At 41.2% G+C, this 18,030-nt stretch overlaps 1 long non-coding RNA gene across 1 annotated transcript in view; it reads right to left on the reverse strand.

Moving 5' to 3' along the window:
• The window catches only part of LOC136875115 (uncharacterized), a 37,646-nt gene that overhangs the window by 8,595 nt on the left and 11,021 nt on the right, over positions 1–18,030 (reverse strand). The window contains exon 2 of the long non-coding RNA XR_010860373.2: positions 7,991–8,132. This is a non-coding gene — a long non-coding RNA (uncharacterized lncRNA). The remainder of the gene's footprint in view (positions 1–7,990; positions 8,133–18,030) is intronic.

Consider the following 18,030-nt stretch of genomic DNA (forward strand, 5'->3'; position numbering starts at 1 on the left):
ACTCACGGGACACTGTTGTTGTGTGCGGCGATTTTAACTTGAGCCAATTAGCTTGGAAAACTGATGAGTCATCGAAAGTACAACACATTATCAAACAGAGAAGCGAGGAGATACTTTTATTTCCAGAAATTATTAATGAATTTGATCTAAGTCAGATTTGTGATTTCCCTACTAGGAATGATAATTTTCTAGACTTAATTTTAGTCTCAAATGAATTACTTTGGAGTGGAGAATGCGTCAAAACTGAAAATGTAATTCACTCTGATCACCAAGCTATCGAAATCTTCCTGTCTATGCCAAGGACATTTTGCTTCAAAGCGCAAAACAGTCATATTTGCATGGAATAAAGCTGATTTTTCTTTAATGAGGGATCTTTTATCCCTGTGCCCCTGGGATATGATTAGAGAGTCCCACTCCCTGGATGAAGCTATGAGCACTTTTTATGACTTACTATATGCGGTCATAAAAGACAGCGTACCATTTCGAAAGATTAACATCAGAAAATATCCTTCTTGGTACGACTAAGAACTAATCCGGAAACTGAAGGAAAAAGAAAGGGTGAGAAGGAAATACAAAAGATCAGGTCAAGAGTGCGAATATTGCAGTTTTCCACATTACGAAGTGAATGTAAAAAACTGCAGCGTGCTAAGTACAGGGACTACGTTAAGTCAGTAGAAGATGACATCACACGCCCTAAGCGCTTTTGGAATTTCATTAATAATAAAAGAAAATCTTCCCGTCTGCCTCCCACTATGCTAATAAACGGAAATGAAATCCATGAAAAAGATAAAATTCTAAACACATTTGCGCAAACTTTCGCGAAGAACCATTCTCCTTCCGAGCCCTGCAATGCAACTTTTTCTCCCCCATTTTCAATAGGTCCTGTGTCTATTCAAACTTCTGTGGTAGAAGTGACACAGATCCTGTCATCGGTGGATATCAACAAATCATGCGGGCCTGACGAGATACCTGGCATCGTCCTCCGTGAATGTGCTTCCCAACTGGCAATTCCACTATGTGAAATTATAAATAAATCATTTAAATGTGGGTGTTTCCCAGCTGAGTGGAAAAAGTGTTACGTAATCCCTATCATTAAGAAAGGTGATAAGTTGTTGTTCGATTATTATAAACCAGTAGTGTTGCTCTCACTTTTATCGAAGGTGGCGGAGAAAGTCGTATATAATCGCCTATATGACTCTTTTAGTCAGTACATAGACCCATCACAGCATGGATTTGTTAAAGGCATGTCACCTGTTACCAATTTGGCAGTTTATTTATCTTCAATTTCAGGTGCATTAGACAAAGGTAAACAGGTTGATGTGATATATACGGATTTCTACAAAGCCTTCGACTCTTTACAACACGAAGCCTTGTTGAGAAAGTTGTCAGCGTGGAGTGTCCGGGAGTATTTTTGAGTGGCTAAAGAGCTACTTGACAAAACGAATATGCTTTGTCAAGTCCGAGGGTATGATCTCTAACCCCTATCAACCTTCATCTGGCGTCGCACAGGGATCACTGTTAGGGCCTCCTCTGTTTGTTTTGTTTCTAAATGATATTAGTAGAGTCATTCAGAGCAGTGAATGTCTCTTGTGCGCTGATGACTTGAAACTATACAAAGTCATAGAAGAAGACAGTGATGGCCATTATCTACAGGAGGATCTGCGAGTGGTCAAGTGTGGTGTCATGTCATTTACTCGGAAATTAACACCTGTATTTTACAGATATAAAATCAGTGGAGAAAGTTTAAATCGTGTGGAGGAGTTTAATGATCTAGGTGTAATTCTTAGTAACAGGAATGGCTTATACTTTGAGAAACACATCGATGGTATTATAAGGAAATTTTTCAGACTACTGGGGTTTGCCAAAGGAATTGTAAAGCATTCAGTAATATTGCATGTGTCGAAAGGTCAGACCCTGTCTCGAGTATGGTTGTGATGTGTGGCTCCCGTATCAGAATGGCCAGATACACCATCTCGAGAGAGTACAGATAAGGTTCATGAAGTGGATTAGTTTCATATTCCTGTGCATGCCACTCTCTTTAAGCAGGTATGAAGAATTTGTAAACCTTCTTGGAATGAATACGCTGGCAACGCGCCGAAAATATGTGAACGCAATGTTAGTGATTAAATGCTTGAAGAGTAAAGTGGACTGTCCGGCTATACTGGGGTTGATCCCACTTAATGTTCTAAGCAGACGAACAAGGCAGATATGTACATTCCACCTGCCCAAATGTAGGATGGTTGCACTTGAAAATTCTTGGTTCATACAAGCCCTTAGGACCATAAATCAGCAGGAAGGGTCACTCGACACTTTTTACCACCCTTCTACTGCAGTTCGGAAAGTTCTCCTCAAGGGTGGAACGTGATAATTTTGTAAATTATGTAAATAATCTGCAGAAAACATGTGAAGATTTATATCTGTTTGTATATATATATATTGTAATGGTTATAGCGACCGCCATGCCAAGTCGCTTCGTGCCGAGCTAGTCACACATCGCCCCCACCCCCTTAGACACGAGCGCGCCAATCGCAAGCAACATTTACGTGCTGGGCGGGCCCTTCTCTCTTCCGTCCGTGGTTGCGCCGCATGGGACGACGAAAAATACTCAACGATTAATCTGGAGTCTTCCATCTCGCGAGGTTCCTGGATACATCTAGCATCCGGACTGTTCCAGAAGGGTCGGCGCAGCTATATAACAGAGGAATGACTTGCCTGCAAGGAGCGAGAATTGGTGAGTGAGAGTTAGTTAGAGAGTGAGCGAGCGGAGAGCGCAGTCAGTGGTAGCCTGGGCTGAGATGTCAGCCTGATCGAGTATCTGTTTGTCGGAGCCGAGGACGCGTTCCTGTTTTCCTGATGTCGTGTGTGTGTGTCCCTTGAGGCTGGCTGCTGAAGGAGAACCTGGAGTGTTCTGGAGTAGCGCGAAGGGAACACTGGGTACCGACGTGTGAAGACTGCGGAGTTCAACGGGTTGAGTGAACAGCGGATACTATCCCGACCTGCAACGCTGGCATGTAGGCTGTGGACTGTGACAGCGCTAACGAGTGTGACTAAGTGGCTGAGAGAGTGTACTGTACATAATCAGTGTATGTGTGTGTGTCATTGTAGATGGAACATAAGAGAAGCTAAGAGGGAGAGACCGCGAACCGTGTGAGTGAGTGTAAGTGTACTTGCCTAAGTTGTAATCTCGGCTACCGTCTGTGTGTGTGTAAATCTGTAATTGTAGTGCTTAGTTAATAAATCCTAGAAATAGGACGCTACCAGGTGCTGTACTTATTTATTTATTTATCTACCCTGCCAACACGTTACAACTGGCATCAGAAGTCGGATGGACAAGTGTGATAAACTAGTGGATAAACTCTTACGTAAAACTGGTGTCAGAATCGAGTACCTGGTAAGGAATTTTGTAGTCGACAGAAATATCTACTAGCGAAATGAATTCCGAACAGCTTTAGATTTTTCTAAGCAAGTTTAGTGAGCTTGAAAACAAAATCTTATCTTCCTATGGTGAACTCATTAGTGAACTGAGATCTGAGCGGAGGTCAAACCCGGACCAGCTGAAAACCGATTTGAGTGAAGGGAAGAGTGACCAGTTAAAGTCGGGAGATGAAGTGCGCTCTCTCGAAACCGAGGTTGACGATGACGATGTGCGGGATGTCAACGAACTGGACGAGAAGGGATCCGAAGAGATGCTCATGGTTGTGGAGTCCGGAGTTCGAGGCCCAGAGGTGGAAGCGAGTGCCCTGCGTGCGGAAACGATGGCTGTGGAGACGCAAATGAATCCTGCTAGCAGCGACGGCGGTTCCACCACCGTGAAGTTGGAAAACTTACGGGACGACAGAATTACTTCCAAGAGAACATGCCGGACCCAGTTCAAGACCGGATCGACGTCCAAGAAGAGTGCCAAATATCCAATCACCGGACTACGTGTACAACGCAGCCCCCAGCCATGTTTGACCTAAGAGGAGGTTATGGGAGTGCTCGACGTACGCTGCGGTGTCCACCAACAGAGAGCCACCTACCGAGTCCAGTCGCAGGAGAGGAGTCAGCGTACAGATATAATGCCGCAGATAATCGACGCCGACATCGAGCAACTAGGCGAAGTGACTGTGGAAGAGTTCTCGCGAGGTGACACCAAGCTCGAGGTGGCTGACGCCTGTGAGAAACTACGTGGCGCTGAGATCCGTCCAGGGAGGACGACCGGCAAGAAACAGGACTACGAAGAGGCTCTGATGATGGCGCATGAGACAGAGGCAGCGACTGCAATGGCACGGCTGGATGGACCCCCTACTAGGAGACGGAGCAGCAATGGAAGACGCCGATGAACAACGTACGAGGATGCCACCTGACTAGGACACTTGTTCTGGCACGAAGCTGCATGCCGGTACGAACATCAAATTCCGCACCCCGGAAGAAGAGGAAATCCAGCAGGGCTAAACCTGGGACGAGCAAACCAGTCCCAGACATCACACCAGAGGACTACAAAGGCGCTCAAGCCCTGAAAGTAGACGCGGGTGTGGACGAAAGGAAAACCACCGAAGTTCTGTCTGCCACGCGAGGACTTGCTGACCGTTATCACCGGAAACGAAGACACCGTCGACTGGACCCGGCGGATCCCCCATGGGAAGGTGGTGGCCAACCGAACCATCTTGCAGCGTATCGTGGAGCCGCTCGGGACAAGCAGCCTTAAGAAGGGGGCAATGTAATGGTTATAGCGATCGCCATGCCAAGTCGCTACATGTCGAGCTTGTCACCCATCGCCCCACCCCTTAGACTCGAGCGCGCCAATCGCAAGCAACATTTACGTGCTGGGCGGGCCCTTCTCTCTTCTGTCCGTGGGAAAATACTCAACGATTAATCTGGAGTCTTCCATCTCGCGAGGTTCCTGGATACATCTAGCATCCAGACTGTTCCAGAAGGGCTGGCGCAGCTATATAAGAGAGGAATGACTTGCCTGCAAGGAGCGAGAATTGGTGAGTGAGAGTTAGTTAGAAAGTGAGTGAGCGGAGAGCGCAGTCAGTGGTAGCCTGGGCTGAGATGTCAGCCTGATCGAGTATCTGTTTGTCAGAGGCGAGGACGCGTTCCTGTTTTCCTGATGTCGTATGTGTGTGTCCCTTGAGGCTGGCTGCTGGAGGAGAACATGGAGTGTTCTGGATTAGTGCGAAGGGAACACTGGGTACCGACGTGTGAAGACTGCGGAGTTCAACGCATTGAGTGAACAGCGGATACTATCCCGACCTGCGATGCTGACGTGTAGGCTGTGGACCGTGACAGCGATAATGAGTGTGACTGAGTGGCTAAGAGAGTGTACTGTAAGTAATCGGTGTGTGTGTGTGTGCGTGTCATTCTAGATGGAACATAAGAGAAACTAAGAGAGAGAGCGCGATCCATCTGAGTGAGTGTAAGTGTACTTGTATAAGTTGTAATCTCGGCTATCGTCTGCATGTGTAAATCTGTAATTGTAGTGCTTAGTTAATAAATCCTAGAAATGGGACGCTACCAGGTGCTGTACTTATTTATTTATTTATCTACCCCGCCAACACGTTACAATGTGTACATTTATATATATATTATTTTATTTAATTTTTTAATTAATTAAATTTTTAATTTAATTTTCTAATACATCATCTGTAATTGGGACATCCTGTAGGTGATAAATATATTCTATTCTATAGAGCGTGCTCAGCTATTGCCGATTTGTCTGGTTTGTTGAGACGAATATTACATTCGTGTTCTTTGATATGGGTACCAGTGGACCGGCATATTTGGCCGATGTACACCTTACCGCAAGTACTGGGAATTTTGTGTACCCCAGTATGTAAAAGTGGGGAAAATTTGTCCTTTTAGTGAGCAATTTTAGTGGCGGTGCCAAACACGGTTTTTATATTGTGTCTGTGGAGGACCTTGGTAATTCGATCTGAGGTGTTGTGAATGTAAGGCAAGTAGGCAGTTCCCTTCACTTCTTCCTTCTGTGAGCTTTGTTTGGTCGTTTCTCTGGAATGCAGGACTCTATGAATCTGCAAATCGCTGTAACCATTACCCTTGAGCGTGACTCTGAGCGTGTCCAACTCCACCTGGATATGTGATGGCTCACAAATTCGTCTCACCCTCTTGGCGAGTGTCGTGAGAATGCCTTGTATTTTGCTGGATGGTGGTGAGGATCTGCGTGAAGATAGCGATTTGTGAGGGTAGCCATACAATAGATGGTATGTCCTAAGGAGCCGTCCGAGTTATTTCTTACTAGAACATCCAAGGAAGGAAGGCATCCGCCCGACTTCATCTCCATAGTGAATTTTATTGATAGATGTTGCTGATTTCGGTGGTTTAGAAATAGATGATGTTTCTCAGGACCTTCTGTCCAGACCACAAATGCATCATCAACATACCTCCACCATATCATAGGTTTGACGCGCGCCGAAGCAATAGCGTCCTCCTCAAAATGTTCTATAAAGAAATTAGCCCCTACAGGTGAAAGAGGACTTCCCCTAGCCACTCCGTCCATCTGTTCGTAAAAATTCCCACCCCACAACAAATAGCGGGAAGTCATGCAGTGGTAAAATAGCTTAGTAATGTCCTCAGTGAACAGGTGTTCAATGAGAGACATGACTGAGTCTATCAGCACTTTAGTGAACAAGGACTCCACATCGAAACTCACCAAAAGTGCATTAGGTTGAAGGGTTATGTTTGACAGCTTGTTGACAAAATACCGAGAGTCCCTGACATATGATTCAGTATGTTCTGTGTGTGGCTGAAGCAATTTGCTTAGGTATTTAGCCAGAGCATATGTAGGAGAACCCATCGCACTAACAATAGGTCTGAGGGGAACATCTTTTTTTAATGGATATTAGGCAGTCCATACAATCCAGGTGGCAATGCATCTCCAGGGGACAGATTTTAGCCTCCTCTTTTGGAATTGACGATTGCCTTAAGAGCTTCACGGTGGCATTGGACACACGAGTGGTGGGGTCACGTGAGCTCAGTCTGTAAACAGGCTCTGACAATATAACGGAGACCTTATGCTTATACTCGTCAGTGTCCATAACCACTGTCACATTACCCATATCAGCTGAGAGAATGGTCAATTCATAATCATCTGAAAGTTCCTTCAGAGCTCTCCTTTCGCTTCTTGTCAAACTGGGCGCGGGTACAACAGCGGACCTTATGAGTCTCACACATTTCTGTCTTAACTCCTCAGCCTCATCCATAGGTGGCTGCCTCAACGGAAGTAATTAACTCCTCAGTGGGAATTTTAGAGGGAACGACAGCGAAATTAAGACCCGTAGCTAAAACTGCCGTTTGGTTCTTGTCCAAGGATTTCTTGGAAAGATTGACGACAGTTTTACTAGCATGCGGGTTCGTGCAAGAAACCGCCTGTTTCTGAGCTAGACGGAGGAACTTTGATCTGTCTGAATGACTCATGGTTAATTATTGTTCAGCCTGTATAACAGTAATGCGATCAAAAGTCAACCACAATTCCCGCGAGAGAGTGTTGCTTAACAGCAGCTGTAAACAAAACAACTCTTGGGAGACTGAATCCACTTCCCGACGAGTGTTATGCACTCTCTCGATCACAAGAGCCTTGCTAGCGCGTTGATGTATTCTCCTGGCCTTCGGTGTATTTAACGTGTGCTTCGGCTTCACACAATTGGAAATGATGTTACAATTATTTTCTTGACACAGCATAAGCCCAAAAGCCTGTACAGCATCACGTCTATAAGATTATATGCACTTAAGTGCACAGGACCAGACATTGGTGCTGAAATAGTTCGAAGAGCACTTTAGTAAGTGGTAATAAGAACAAGGCATGTTTTTCTAACAGAACAACATATCTACGTTATGATCAATGTTACCTTAAGTGAATAATTTGAAAAGTAGCACAATGAAGAAACAAAAGAGAACCCTTCATACTGGCCTACTTCTACCCTTTGTGCCACAATAAAATCAGGAAGCTAACAGTTTTGACTCATATTTTCTAGTTACAATATTTACTTACTGCTAGTAGCATACTGTCTTGATGGAATTGAAGCTGTGGTGGTGAGTGAGTCTGGTTTGGCTACTGAACATCTGCTGAGCAAAGAGAGGAAAAGACTTCTCTTGCTATAGCAAAACCCCGACCACATACAGAGGACTTGATACTGCAAGAGCAAAAATTAAACAATTTGTCATGTGTATCACACAAGAATAAAAACATGGACAGTTCACACAATGGATAAACACATGAATTAATTCCTTCAAGAAAACATTGCTTTAAACACAACATATTAGTGTTGCATTCCCTCAGATAATAATACTTAATATATGCATTTTATTATTATTATTTTCTTTTCTGTTTATTTGGCTTCTTTCAAGTGGCACAGTTATGGCTCCTTGCACTCTCTTAAACTTGACTCCTTCTACTACAGTTATCTGCAGATACATGAATGTATAATCTATCAGAGTTTCACTGTACTAACACTCCCACGTGAATAATAAAATTAAAACAGTACACTGTGCATTAACCAATATGAACTCCTCAAATACATTCACAAAATAGATACACATATTTCACAACTATCAACTCAATCTATACATACAAGAGATACACTCACACACTGAGCTGTACAGTGCACAGCTTTCAACAGGTAATCTCGGCATGAATCACTGAATGGTAGGGAATTTCAACGTCTAAAACAGTTCACAGTAAAAGAATTCTTATATATAGATGCAGGATGAGTAGGAGTAGCAAAGGCAGGGCCAGTTCGAGTGTTACAATAATGAAAGGAGAAAAAGAGAAAAATTTAAAGGAAATATACTGTACCGGAAACACCGCTACGACAGAAGTCCGAAGTATGTTTGTTGAACTTCGCGCGAGATGGAAGGTAGGCAGCCCGCCGAACGCAGTGACGTACCCAGCGAGTGATGTGGCCGCCGTAAGCCAGCTCTCCACTACCATATATGGTAATGATCCAGCTCGTCCTCAAAAGTACATTTTGAGCTAATTCATCGCTATTTTGACACTGCCAACTTGAAAGCCTTTACAATGGACACCATATCTTCAGATTTCAAGAAAATCCGCCGAGTATTATAGAAGTTATAAGGGTAGACAGTACCCGAGTTCTAGACACTTCCATGCGAACGTGTATAAAAGGAGGCCCACCCGACCTACGAATTCAGTGTCTGTCACTCCGCCGTCTCTGTGACATGGGTGACAAGAGAAGTGTTGTGCGTGTCGAACTTCTAGTCGACAATCTGCGAAATACAAGTTCGGTATTTTCTCTAAGTGTTGTATCAAGACTTCATCATATTCTTGAAGTGCCTGAATGGGACTTTACCTTTGAGAGCATCGTATTGGAACTTAGTCATATTGACACATTGGGACTTTGTTTTTTTCGTGTGTCGTGATTGGACTTTGATATTTTCTTAAAGTGCCATATAATAACTTTGTTTTTTTCTGAAGCGTCTCATTGGAACTTAGTTATTTTCGCCAAGTGTCGCGATAAGACTTTATTATTTTCTTAAGGTGACGTACTGGAACATTGTCATCAAAACTTTATTTTCTTCGAGTGTCGTGATGGGACTTTAACATTTCGACACGTTGGAACTTTATTTTCTTCGAGTGTCGTGTTGGGACTTTAACATTTCGACACGCTGGAACTTTATTTTCTTCGAGTGTCGTGTTGGGACTTTAACATTTTGGCACATTGGAACTTTGTTATTTCTATACATTGGAACTTTGTTTTTTTTGAAGTGCCACATAAGGACTTACTTATTCGACGACGATTGAATTTCACGCGTGTTGTGTATCGCATTGAACTTACGTTTCGAACTTATTCGAACTTATATTTTGAATCAATTTCTGGAACATTGAACTTAGGGGACATTAAACATTACGTTTAATTGTGAAATATGCAATGCTTTCCAAGTGCTACACAGGGACTTATGTTTTGATTCTTAAAGACTGTGACAATTCGGAATACGCATATCGCATTTCCAGAAAGCCTAGAACTTTCCAGTATTTTGAGTGATCCATAATTTATGAAGTCAGACTTTTTCTTTCAAATATTACTTTCTTTAATGGCTATTCACTTCGCTTATTAATGCAACAGGACAGTTTCCGAGTGCTACTTATTCAGTTCAGTGCCAATATGTTTTAAACCTTCAGAACTATGCATTTAGGACTGCAGTAACAGTAATCCTCTAGAACATCCTGACTTACAGTGAGCTTGCCTTATGAACTTGCATTTCTACCAGTACTTGTTCTTCGAGTGATTATTCTAGAACGTTTTTGCAGTAATCATAATTAAAAGGTCATATCTGTTCAGACAGTGCCCTGAATGTGTGGAGTGCTGTACAGGAAATTCAGGTGTGAATTACGTCTCGAATCGAACCCAGGAACGCGTACCAATCTTCGAGACATTCTAGAACGTCGGGACATTCCAGAACGTTGAGACTTCCAGAACGTCGAGACACTTCCAGAACCTCCAGACGTTCCAGAACTCCTCATCCAAGCAGGTGTGGTCCCTGCCCAGTCGATGTCCAGCACCATCCCAGGACTTGGAGGTACCAACCAGCCACGACACTTCCACGCTGCTGTATGAAGGTGATATGAACTTGCTTTTGATGATCAATAAACTCAATTTATCAAAATAATCTCTCAATTTGATAACTATACCTCTCTCTGTACCAGCTCCAATGATAAAGCCACAACCGAGATTAAGAATCATGCTCGTTCATTTAACATCAAGCGCCTTAAAGATATGAACACATTTTTACGGGTACAATACTCAGGTGTGTATTAATACATGTGATACAGTTTTTCAGGTTTTCAAGTTCTTCTTACTAAGGAGTCACATGCACATCACAGCTTAAGATAAAAAAAGATAGGGGCAACAGTTTGAAGCTTTCTGCAATTTCACTGCTCATTCATTAGTTGCATCATAGTAGTTGAGGATAGGAAGAATTAAAGACTGGATGAGTCTTTGTTACATATCCAGTGGTAAGAGAACCAGGTTTATTTTCAATGGATGAAGCAAGAAAAAACATTTCCGACATACACATTTGGTATGTTCCATCCAATTTGGAATTTATGTCATAGTCTCACGAAGGATATTCACTGATGTACTGGAAGAAATGAATTTATCATTTATTATCAGAGTTGGAAGAGGTGTACTGTTGATCACACACAGGAGGTTCTGAGAACCGACAATGATTTCTCAGGTTTATAACAAGCCTCTTTGATCATGCAAATTTGTTCAGTTGTTTCCCGTCGGCAATACTTTTTTGACCAACATCTGATAATTCATTTATTTTGCAGTGGGTATATCTTCGATGATCATCTGCTTATAAGTTGTAGCAACATGACTTTAGTGTGGAGGAGATCACACTGATGTACAACAAGTAATGAAGAGGTCCTAAATGACTTCCCTGTGGGGTACCTACTTTCCCGGGTTGCCTTTCTGAAAGGCTGTCACAAGTTAATACCCGCTGCCAAAATCTTGTAGTAAGATGTAAAATCTCAGTGTTAAAGAATCCATCTCCCTAACTAACTGCTGTAAGTCTATTGTGTCAAAAGCACCACCAGACATTTTTCCATAGTGAGTCTGATGCCTTGTGTCACATCAAGGGGAGCAAGTGCAAAACTGTACCCCTTCTTGTAACTTGATTTTATGGGATCAAGGAGGGAACAGTAATTTAAATATTGCAATATTAGTTTGAACACAAGATGCTCCAAAACTTTAGGAAGAACTGGGAGAAAGAGTTGGGCAAAAATCAATAGTTAGTTAGGGATCAAGTTTCTTAGGTATTGCAGTAACATCTGTACATTTCCAGAATGATGAAAAGGTAACTATTTAAAAAGACAGTAGTTGAAAATGTGTCACAACACAAAAAATGGCACCCATAATAGTATGGATGAAATTGTACAAGGTTGCTATCTACATTACAGTTGCAGATTTAATCAAATAAAGTACATGCATAGCATGGTTGCTAGAACAAATCGTGGGCGATTAAGCTGTGGGGTGAATTATTGGTACACATTCATGCCTGCATAGGTAATTAGGTTAGGAAGTATACTATATTCTAAAAAATATGTATTCAGATCGTTGGTTACGTCTGTTGCTGTCGACCTTTCAGGTACCCAGTGAGCTAGTATTACTTGTGTTTAGTTTACCTGAATGACAGTTAACTATTCATATTTCTGATTTCTTACGACTCGCTGGACTCAGTTTATAACCACAAGGAAATCACATCCACCGAGTTCTCTTTTACTGTCACAAACATGCATCTTAATAGCCATCATATTTTCAATTTTTGCATTTAACCATGGGCAGGGAGGGCAACTAACTTTCACAAGACATATCGTAGCATGCTTGCCCTGCAGTCTGGTAACAAGGGCATTAAATCTGTCGATATTGAGACATATCATATATAAACCCCATGAATATTTATTTGAATACTCAGTAACACTTGTGACAGTTTTAACGTGTCGAAACCCCTCAGTAACCTCTTGGACCGGGTTCTGAAGCCCCTTGAAATCCGTGTCGATGAACTTTGTGTAAGAACTCTATCCCATGACGTTTATTGTGTAATATTTTGGCTGTCTTATTTGAATTACTTAATCATACTGACTCGCGGTATGATGTGCTACACTCTGGTGGCTAGGCTTGGAACTCTCGGGCTGCCGGAAGTATTCTGAGCGCATGCAAGGAGAAGTAGATGCTACGCTTTGCTTGCAGCGAGCACGCCAGTAGTTCGTGTAATATCGCCATGGCGGGCAGACGCGTGTGTTGCACCAGCAATATGTCTGGGAAAATTAGCTTTGAGAATGGCTAAATTAGTCCCTTGATTGTTGGCCTCGAGTAATTTTTTGGTGTGGCACAAGCAGTTAAACTGCATATTTTTCGTCTGTTTGAAAACCATGTGGTGAAAGTAACAAGGCAACCTTTCAGCATCACTTCGTACTCATGGATCGAAACTGTAAGTTCTTTTAATTCATTTATAATGTGGAAAATTATCCTCAAGGAAGCTGGAAAGTCTTCAAGAAATCTCCTGGTCTTTTGGTAATAATGATAATAATAATAATAATAATAAACTGTGTAACGACTGCACGTGTGTTACTTTACAAAAGAAACTATTTATAAAATCCTCCTATCAATACAAGTCAATACAAGTCAAGTCATCTGTTAGATGAAGCAAAGTCTATACATGTTTCAGCCTAATCTCAAGGCCATCTTCAGTAGTAAAACAATGATTACATAATATACAAACAAATTAAAAATTGTAATGATGTGAAGTGACAGTGATCATGATTAGTGAGTTAAAAACACATTGAGGTACAAAGTCCTCTCGTCTAATAGATCTTGCTGACTGTTAAATAAAAACACTATGCTGAGGAGTGTAGTGAGACGGTCAATACTATGAATAAAACATGTATAACATCTGTAATGAGAAAAAAGGAATATATGAGTGGATGAAGAACAAGTTATAAATGATGTACGAAAAGAAAACTCATATGACTTACTTGTAACTAAAAGTTGTCGTCTCGAATGGAGATGACCTTGTCGGTCTCAAGTCACATTGACAACTAAGCCTGTGTGTGGCTTACTGTGTATCTGTGTCGATGTGGTTGGGAGGGGTAATGGAGGGGGAGGGAAGGACGTTGAGATTCGCGGAAGGAGGGTGTTGATGGAAGGGTGGGTCTTGTTCTTCAGCATAGTGTTTTTATTTAACAGTCAGCAAGATCTATTAGACGAGAGGACTTTGTACATCAATATGTTTGTATATTATGTAATCATTGTTTTACTACTGAAGATGGCCTTGAGATTAGGCTGAAACATGTATAGACTTTGCTTCATCTAACAGGTGACTTGACTTGTATTGATAGGAGGATTTTATAAATATTTTCTTTTGTCAAGTGATAACCGTCAATACGGAATGAGATTCATAACTTGCCATGTGTGTTACATCGCAATGTAAACAGGAAGAAGCTACAGCTTAGTGCTATAGCAGAAAAGTTCCCTGTGGACTAAAGTTATATTGTTTTAAGCTTAAACATGTTTTCGGTTGGTTAAATTTTCTACAAATTTCTGTTTCGGCAAAGCAATCGCAAGATTTTGTTTGAAATTCGATCTTGCTTACTAATTTATTTTTGGCGTTTGGTTCATGTTAATTATTGTTTCCGCTCTTTTTATTCGGTCCCTTATTATTTTCATTTTCCTGGTTTATGGGCATTTTCCTATATTAATTGTGTCCTCGTGGACATGCTTTGTTGTTGTTGCCTTAGCAACGTTTTTGTTGATGTGATTGTTGGGCGAACTTGAATTTTAAATGGAGGCATGGCCTTTTGCTTGGTACATTCTTTTGTGGATGTTTTGACTTTCGTGTGCTCTAAGTGAATAGTTACCTCATATTTTCTTGCCTTTTACATTTTTTCTTCCCTGGTAAATTTGAAACCTGTGTCGTGTGTTCGGGGTGTTTTAAAACACTAACTCTTGCAAAGGCTTGCCGTGCAGAAAAGGTTTCACGGTAGCGAATGTTACTTCAACCTTGGGTTAATTAATTAATTAATTAATTAATTAATTTTTAGTGTTTAGGTTTAATTACTAGCGTAGGCGACCACTCGGTAGGAAGTTTTATTTCTTGTGTGCCATGAATGTTTTAATCGAGGTCAGCATTTTATTTATTTTATTTTAAAACTAATCTTATTGTATTGCTCGGTTCTCCACCTGTTAACTTAAATCATTCCACTATTAAGAGTCTTGGAGTTTGGTCACAATTTATTACTGTTAACTTAAGAATTTTAAGGAAGTTAATTTCTAGTTATGTTTCTGTTTTCTTCTTTAATTTATTGCAAGTTTGTTTTCTTTAAAATGTGGATTAAAATCATCTATTTTTACAAATGGTGGGTTTTCATTCATTCAACTTTTTCAATGAGGCACTGTTACTTTTTAAAATAATTTTCTGACTGCAGCCTTTTCCTGTGTCCAACAGTTTCCTTAGGTAAGTGTATTTTTCCTCTGGTTTGATGTTGTATTGTGCTTTGGTGTTATACTTGTCCCCCTTGCCCTCCCTTGTGTTCGCTTTAACTTCCCTCCTGGGACGAACATGCTAACAACCTTCTCTCCAGGGTTCTCTTCTCTCTCTCTGTCTCCCCCTCTCTCTCCCTGGTGGGTAAGGTTATGAACCCATCATCCATAGGTTGTTTTGGGTACCTAGTGGATTGTGTTGGTTTGACACTGTGGGTTCGTTATATCAGAAAGCGTTGTGTGAGAGGTGGTTAGCCAATGGATTCATTCTGGACTGCACGGAGATAGAGAACAGTCAGTTGCAAGCCTTGAAATCATGAGTATTTTGAAAGGTTGAATGAGTCTGCAGGGTGTGTCGTAGTATTGCGTGATGTGTGGCGTGAGTCAGAAGGCACGGCTTATGGTGACAGTGAACCCTAGAACAAATTATTACGTACTACCAACTTCGGACATCTCAGTGCTGACCTGCTATTATCTAATGGGAGAAGTCTGTTATTAAACCTATGCTCCATGGTTTTGACATGTCCACTGAATTGTGGTTGAATTTACAGATACATACATTTTTAATATTACAGCTACTTTCAATCAATGCACTGAATTGATATTTTCCAACGGTCACGCGCTTTGTCTTCAGACAGCGGTTGAGCCCTCAAGCTATAGTCCCAAGGGGAATCCCCGCTTTTGAATAAGGCGAGTGAAACTATAAAGCAACGCACAGCAGGGGAAGCTCTCATACGTTTCTCAGTCATGCGGCAGTCTTCACGTAAGTTGTGACTGCCGTGCTCTTTGTTTGTAGTATATTTCAACAGTGACGCTATATTTACCTTCACTATGAGAACTGCCTGTAATGAACAGAGAGTCTATTTTTTAGAACAGTGTTAATATGCAATAACCTGGTGTGAATTAAGTCATATCAATTCGGGAGTGAACAGTCCGTTATTGTGGTGGTCACCTCTACCCATGTGACGAAATACAGTATTGCCAAGAGCGGGAGGCACAGTATATATTCAAAATACGGGAGACCATATAAGACGGTAAATTCATATAATAGCACAACTCTCGCAAACTGATCTAACATTTATTATATGCACAAACATTTATCAGGCCGCGTATCGTGATTGCAGAATAGCGTGTGCGCTCGGTATGTTTATTGCTCTTACATGTGAACTGGTGCGGGATTCATTCCATCAAATATTAACTTTTGAACGAAGCTCAATTTCTTATTTGGTGAATTATTACAATAGCGAGATATATGCATACGTAAAGTACGCGTGTACTCAGAGCAGTGAAGAGTTACTAACTACACATTCATTTTAGGAGTGTTACCTTACAAGGACCATGATGGCATCGGCCAGTGTTAATCCAGTATATTGTGACAACATCCAGTGTGCTGTAATGTAGGAGTACATCTACAGACGCAGCAGTCATGTGACTGGTGTGGTAGCAGAGATCAATAAATTTACTCATTCGGAAAACATATTTCAGATTTCCTATGGGAATCAATGATCTGTTGGCCAGGCACGCATCAATTTTTGAAAAAGAGACAAATCTCTAATAGGGCATTGGCACTGCTGGTAGCTTCAAGTAGCCTACGCAGTGGCCTCCACAATATGCACTAGCCATGCATCTTGGTAGGTGTGCTATTTACCAACTGATGAGCCCAACTTGACACACTTGGGCAAAACGCTGGCAACCAGGAATGAGTTAGCTGGAAAATGTATAATGTCCAATAGCGTACCAACTATACTGGTGTTAAAAATTTACTCATTTGGAACAAGTATTTCAGATTCTCTAAGGGAATCAACATCTATACCAGGGTCAGCCAACTGCGTGTACGTGTGATGTCAGGTAACATGTCACACACTCTGCTCGGGCAGCGAAACAAGGTACTTAGTACTGTAACTGAGAAGTGAAGGCTAGAGCGGCGAGGGGAAACACAACATCATTCGTAGGGGGAGGCCCAAGGGCTGCAGGTACAATGAGGTATGTGTAGTACATATTTCTCTCTACATATTTTATTGTAATGTAACTTTGTTATGAAGTAGCATAAAAGTTATAAAGCAACTTTAAATCTACATATACAAACTAAACTTGTTTTCTTTCGGTGCATCTTCGGAACCGATATTGAATAAAAAATTGCTGTGTTTTACAATATCGTGAACTGTAAAAAGAGTGCTAATACTAACAAACAGTACAGTTTTACAACAAAAATAGTACAATGAGTAACCTGTTAACTAAAAACATATGTTTTACCCCATGATATTGATACTCAGTTGCCACTCGTGGGTTTCCTTGATTTTTGTAGTCATTTTTCGTTGACTAGTTTTTCAATATTTGGAGTTAATTTTTGAGAACCACTAGGTTTAAGAGCACACTTCAAATTGTGATCTGACAACTGGCTTCTCTGTTTTGGATGGGTTGTTTTTAAAATAGAAATGGGTCGTTCACAGGCATATGTAGAACCAAAAATACTCAACATTCTTGCTGCAAACCCATGTAATCGGGGAAACACTTCTTTAGTGAAGAATGTCTATAAAAGTCGCACAAATCCTTCTTATTTACAAATTTATCTCTTAATTCTCTATCACACTATAAATCTATTAACTCTAATTGTAAATCTGGATCAACGTTATCTGCAACAACTGAATATGGCGTGGTTAAAAGTTGAAAATCAGTTTCCAGACACTCCAAATTGTTAAATCTAGAATCAAATTCCAAATAAAGGTTTTCTATGATTTTGACATACCTATAAACATCCTCAGCTGCAGCACATTCAAACACTGTAAGCAGTTTTGGAAAATGTGGAATAGTTCTGTTCATGAACTGACGCTCCCACAGACGCAATTTCACTCTATTAAACATTACTGTAATTGTTAAACCCTTTCCCTGGAGAGAAACATTCAGAATGTTCAAATGACCTGTTAAATCCACAAATCCACCTGCGATCTTGTAGTTCGGGGACTGGCACATTTTGTTGCTCCATAAATCCAGCTATATCTTGTTGTTGTTGTTGTTGTTGAAAAAACGCATT

Source organism: Anabrus simplex, chromosome 5 (genome assembly GCF_040414725.1).
Source record: "Anabrus simplex isolate iqAnaSimp1 chromosome 5, ASM4041472v1, whole genome shotgun sequence".
Classification (NCBI taxonomy): domain Eukaryota; kingdom Metazoa; phylum Arthropoda; class Insecta; order Orthoptera; family Tettigoniidae; genus Anabrus; species Anabrus simplex.